The sequence below is a fragment of the Babylonia areolata genome, chromosome 34 (genome assembly GCF_041734735.1).
Source record: "Babylonia areolata isolate BAREFJ2019XMU chromosome 34, ASM4173473v1, whole genome shotgun sequence".
NCBI lineage: Eukaryota > Metazoa > Mollusca > Gastropoda > Neogastropoda > Buccinidae > Babylonia > Babylonia areolata.
In genome coordinates, this window is record NC_134909.1 from 19569185 (window position 1) to 19574184 (window position 5000).

Genomic DNA, 5000 nt, shown 5'->3' on the forward strand with positions numbered 1-5000 from the left:
CACGGCAAGAAAACGGCTGTTCCTGACAAAATTCTGTAGAAAAATCCACTTCGATTGGAAAACAAATTTTAACAAATGCATGCAAGAAAACATTAAAAAAAAATTTAAAAAAAAATTAAAAGGGTGGTGCTCTCAGTGTAGCGACGCGCTCTCCCTGGGGAGAGCAGCCCGAATTTCACACCGCAGAGAAATCTGTTGTGACAATACAATACAATACAATACAATACACTCAGACATATCAACAAACATAAGCTGAACTTGTCAGTACGAACCTTCGCCGCAAAACTGTCACCTTCTGAGTTTTTCGTAATGTTTCCACTGTTACTGCTTTACCAGCAACCACTTCTGTTTTCAGTCCAACACACAAGCAGAAGTAATTCTGAATTTCCTAGAAACGCCAAACCCTTTTCCCCACAAAACACTGACACACCTCATCAATATGATAACTGTTTTCGTTGTTGATTTTCGCCAGCAACCGCTTCTGTTTTCAGTCAAACACACAAGTAGAAGCAATTCTGAATTTCCGAGAAACGCTAAAAGCTTTTCCCGCTCCACTAAACACGGACACAAAAATCAATATGATAACTGTTTTCGTTGTTGATATATATATATATATATATATATATATATATATATATATATATATATATATATATATATATATATATATATATATATATATATATATATTCCTTTCTTGCTTGTTTAATCTGTGTAGTACCTCTCTTTCCAGTTTCCTTTTTCGCAGCGCACTGAATTCGAGTTTCCAACTCAAAGGCGATGTTGACAACAAGCGCGACAAGCCAGCACAGTGCGCGCGCTCCGAGCACTGACTCACTGAGTGAGACTGAGAAAGACTTACTGGCTGCGCGACCAGCTGTGGATCTAAGTGGCCAAACCATACAAAAAAATCTTCCTGGTCTCTCAACGATCCCTGAGAATTCCTACTCTGCCGCTTCACATTATATAGCTAACTGAGTGATGCATGCTAGAACATATTGAAAACAATTTTTTGGTTAGAATATTTATTTATTCATTTATTTATAAATAAACACTATTCCCTTGTCTTGCCTTTTCGTTTGCCCTTGCCTTTGCCTTTGCTCAGCCTTGCCTTGCCTTGCTTTGCTCTTGGCCTTGCCTTTGCCTTTGCCTTGCCTTGCCTTGCCTTGCCTTGCCTCTTGCCTTGCCTTGCCTTGCCTTGCCCTGCCTTGCCTTGCCTTGCCTTTGCCTTTGCCTTTGCATTTGCCCTTGCCTTTGCTCAGCCTTGCCTTGCCTTGCCTTGCTTCCATCATGTCAGTGTCGCAAAGGACAAATCCGTTTCTAAACAGTTCAGATACGGTTTAGGTCACTGACTGGGAGGGGCCAGTGGAAAAAAAAAGAAAGAAAAAAAAAGTCCCATTGTAAAACCACTCGAGAAAAGCACAGTTTATAACCAGTTCTCTTTCTTGCCACAGAATGGATACAAATCATTCCGCTGACCGAATAACAATCTGCGAGTCCTCGGAAATACCTACGCTTGCCTGGTTTATTTTGTATACATGTTGAATTAAACGCAGACACAGGTGCAAGCATGTACTCGCACGTGTTCCCGAAAACACAAACATGATTATGTGTGTACACACTCAGTGACGCATGAACACAAATATGCACGAGTACGTACCCTGGCACACGCACGAGCGCGCGCGCACACATACACACATACAGGCATGCACACATACTGACATAAGTAAAAAATCACGCCTTTATATGCGCGCTGAAGTATACCCCCCACACCCACTCTCTCTCTCTCTCTCTCTCTCTCTCTCTCTCTCTCTCTCTCTCTGGGGTGCTGTCGGTGTGTGTGCGCGCGTGTGTGTGTATGTATGTGTGTGCGCTCGCGCGCGAGCGTCAGTGCGTGCATGTATGTGTGTGCACGGATGTGGGTGTGTGTGGGGGGCCGGGTGGGGGGGTTTCTTCATTATGTATACCCTTCTGCATGAAAACCTTTTCCTTTCATTTATGTGTGTGCTATTTGTAATAGATGTAGATTAGCAAGGACAGATTGGAAGAACAGGCAATGCTTAAAATCTTAATCATTGAATAAAAACTTTTGAGTTCTGAGTTCTCTCTCTCTCTCTCCCTCTCTCTCTGTCTCACTTACACACAAGCTCACATATGGACACACGCGCACACATACACACATACATACACATATAAGTACGCACACACATACGCGCATACACACATGAAAGCATATGCACACACACACACGCACACACACACACACACACACTCACGCACACGTGCACGCGCGCGCGCGCGCGCACACACACACACACACACACACACACACACACACCACTGCCACCTAACTACTCCTCCTTCATTTCTTTCTTACCTCCAACCCCCAACCCCTCACACACACACACACACACCCTACACCCTCCCCCCCCTCCCAGCCCCCCCCCCCCCCCCCCCCCCCCACCCCCCACACACGGTCGCTATAAGCAGGAAATTATTTGGTGTATTCATTTGTGGGACTTCCTGGTTTCAGAAGCTTCCTGGTTGAAGTATACATACGATCCGAATTATGTCGAAGTCGTAATGCTTACTCTGTCTCTCTGTCTCTGTCTCTGTCTGTCTGTCTGTCTGTCTGTCTCTCTCTCTCTCTAACTCTCTAACTCTCTGTCTGTCTATCTCTCTCTCTCTCTAACTCTCTCTGTCTCTGTCTCTCTCTCTCTCTCTGTGTCTCTGTCTGTCGGTCTCTCCCTCTCTCTCAGTCTCCCTCTCTCTTTCTCTCCCTCTCTCTCTCTCTCTCTCTCTCTAGTCCCTCTCCCTCCCCCCTTCTCTCTCCCTCTCTCTCTCTCTCTGTCTGTGTGTGTGTGGCCTGTGATATGTATGTATTGTTGTATCTTATTTAATCATTTTGAACCTAACTATCTAGGTTATATATTGTTCACATTCCTCTTTATGATGGGCCAAAGTGAATAAATCATGTGTTACTATTGAGTCTGTCTCTGTCTCTCTGTCTCTCTCTCTGTCTGTCTGTCTGTCTGTCTCTTTCTTTGTCTCTGTGTCTCATTATTTTCCTTGCTTGTCTTTCCCACAGTAACATTTCCTGGGCAATGACCTGTACTGTCGGCCATTATAAAGTCTTCTTTTTTGACTCACTTGTGTAAACAAAGTGAGTCTATGTTTTAACCCGGTGTTCGGTTGTCTGTGTGTGTGTGTGTGTGTGTGTGTGTGTGTGTGTGTGTGTGTGTCTGTTGGTCTGTGTGTCCGTGGTAAACTTTAACATTGACATTTTCTCTGCAAATACTTTGTCAGTTGACACCAAATTTGGCATAAAAATAGGAAAAATTCAGTTCTTTCCAGTCATCTTGTTTAAAACAATATTGCACCTCTGGGATGGGCACAAAAAATTAAAAAAGAAGCCTAATTATATGCAAACTGCATTTACTGTTATATTTATATTTTTTGTATTCTCTAAACTTGGCACTCTGACCTCTTATTCTGACACAACAACAAGAGGAGTCATTATTATCATTTTTTGTTCAAACAGGAACTTCTTTTGCTAAGCATGGAATTTTTATTTATTTTGCAAACGTTTTGGTGCAGATAGTAGAAAAGGGAAATTACTCTGTAATTAATGCTAGGGGACTTAATTTATCACAAGTGAGTCTTGAAGGCCTTGCCTCTCTTGTTTTATAATGTGTTTGGGTTTTTTTCTGGTTAATCACACTTGATACGCGTGAGTGTGTGACTCATGAATTGTTTGTTTTCTCTTGTTTATATTGTGTTTGTGTGGTTAGTCATATATATATATATATATTGTGAGTGCATGAATGCTACTGAACCGTTTAACTTGACGTTAAGTGAGAGAGTGAAGTAAATTATATAAACATTATATTGGAAAAAAAAAAAGAAAAAAAAGACGTCTGTTGCATCTATATGCAAATGTGCATTCTTTGAATTATTTGAATTAAATTATGTGTTATGGACAATGTCTTCAGTTTTCAAACATCAAAGCGGAAAGCGTGCATCTCTCTGTCTCAGCCTCTCTCTGTCTGTCTGTCAAAGTTTTTATGTCTTTCTGTGTGTGTGTGTGTGTGTGTGTGTGTGTGTGTGTGTGTGTGTGTGTGTCTGTCTGTCTCTCTCTTTTTTTTTTTTTTTTTTTCTTTTTTTCTTTTTTTTTTAGTAGAAGATTTGAAACAGAACCTTAAGGTTAAAAACTAACAAAAGATGGTTTGATCTGGAGGGTTTCAGGTTTCAGCTGATAATGTGTGTGCACGGTGTGTATGAATGCGTGTGAGAGAGGATGATTATCTTTTTTTTTTCTTTTTTTTTCAGTTGTAAAGCTTATGAAGACATCGGGGCTAAAACCCGTCTTTACCATGTGGAGTTTGGCAAGACGTGCATTGTCTGTTATCCTCTGATAATGATGAAAATTAATTATGATTTTGCTTGCCAAATACGTTGCAGAGGCTGTTATAATTAATGTCAGGAAAAAGGAATATGGATGGTCTTAATAATACGTGATCATTATTAATTGTATGAATAACCGGTTGCAGTTGTATACACTTGATGGTCTCATGAATAATAACTATCGGTTTTCATTTTGTGGTTTCTTTTCATTTCGTGAATGAAGAGGTGGAGGAGGTGGATGATGGAGGTGGTGGAGTGCAGTGATGGTGAAGGTGTGTGTGTGTGTGTGTGTGTGTGTGTGTGTGTGTGTGTGTGTGTGTGTGTGTGTGTGTGTGTCAGTGTGTGTGTGTGTGTTGTGTTGTGTTCGTGTGTGTGTGTGTGTGTGTGTGTGTGTGTGTGTGTGTTGTGTTGTGTTGTGTTGTGTTGTGTTCGTGTGTGTGTGTGTGTGTGTGTGTGTGTGTGTGTGTGTGTGTGTGTTGTGTTCGTGTTCGTGTGTGTGTTGTGTTCGTGTGTGTGTGTGTGTGTGTGTGTGTGTGTGTGTGTGTTCATATACATACATATGTATGATTAGCTAAACTTAGTTTTTGAATTGTTTT

General features: G+C 41.4%; 1 protein-coding gene across 2 annotated transcripts in view; it reads right to left on the minus strand.

Annotated features, from left to right (window-relative positions):
- LOC143277649 (uncharacterized) overlaps positions 1-880 on the minus strand; it is a 7531-nt gene extending 6651 nt beyond the window's left edge. Inside the window, exon 1 of one of the 2 annotated variants that reach the window (XM_076582540.1) lies at positions 722-880. The gene's annotated coding sequence lies outside the window, so the exon portion shown is untranslated. Of the gene's footprint in view, positions 1-272; positions 425-721 lie in introns of those variants that run through there. The other variant, XM_076582541.1, reaches the window with a different exon arrangement.
- Between the last annotated feature and the right edge of the window lie 4120 nt (positions 881-5000).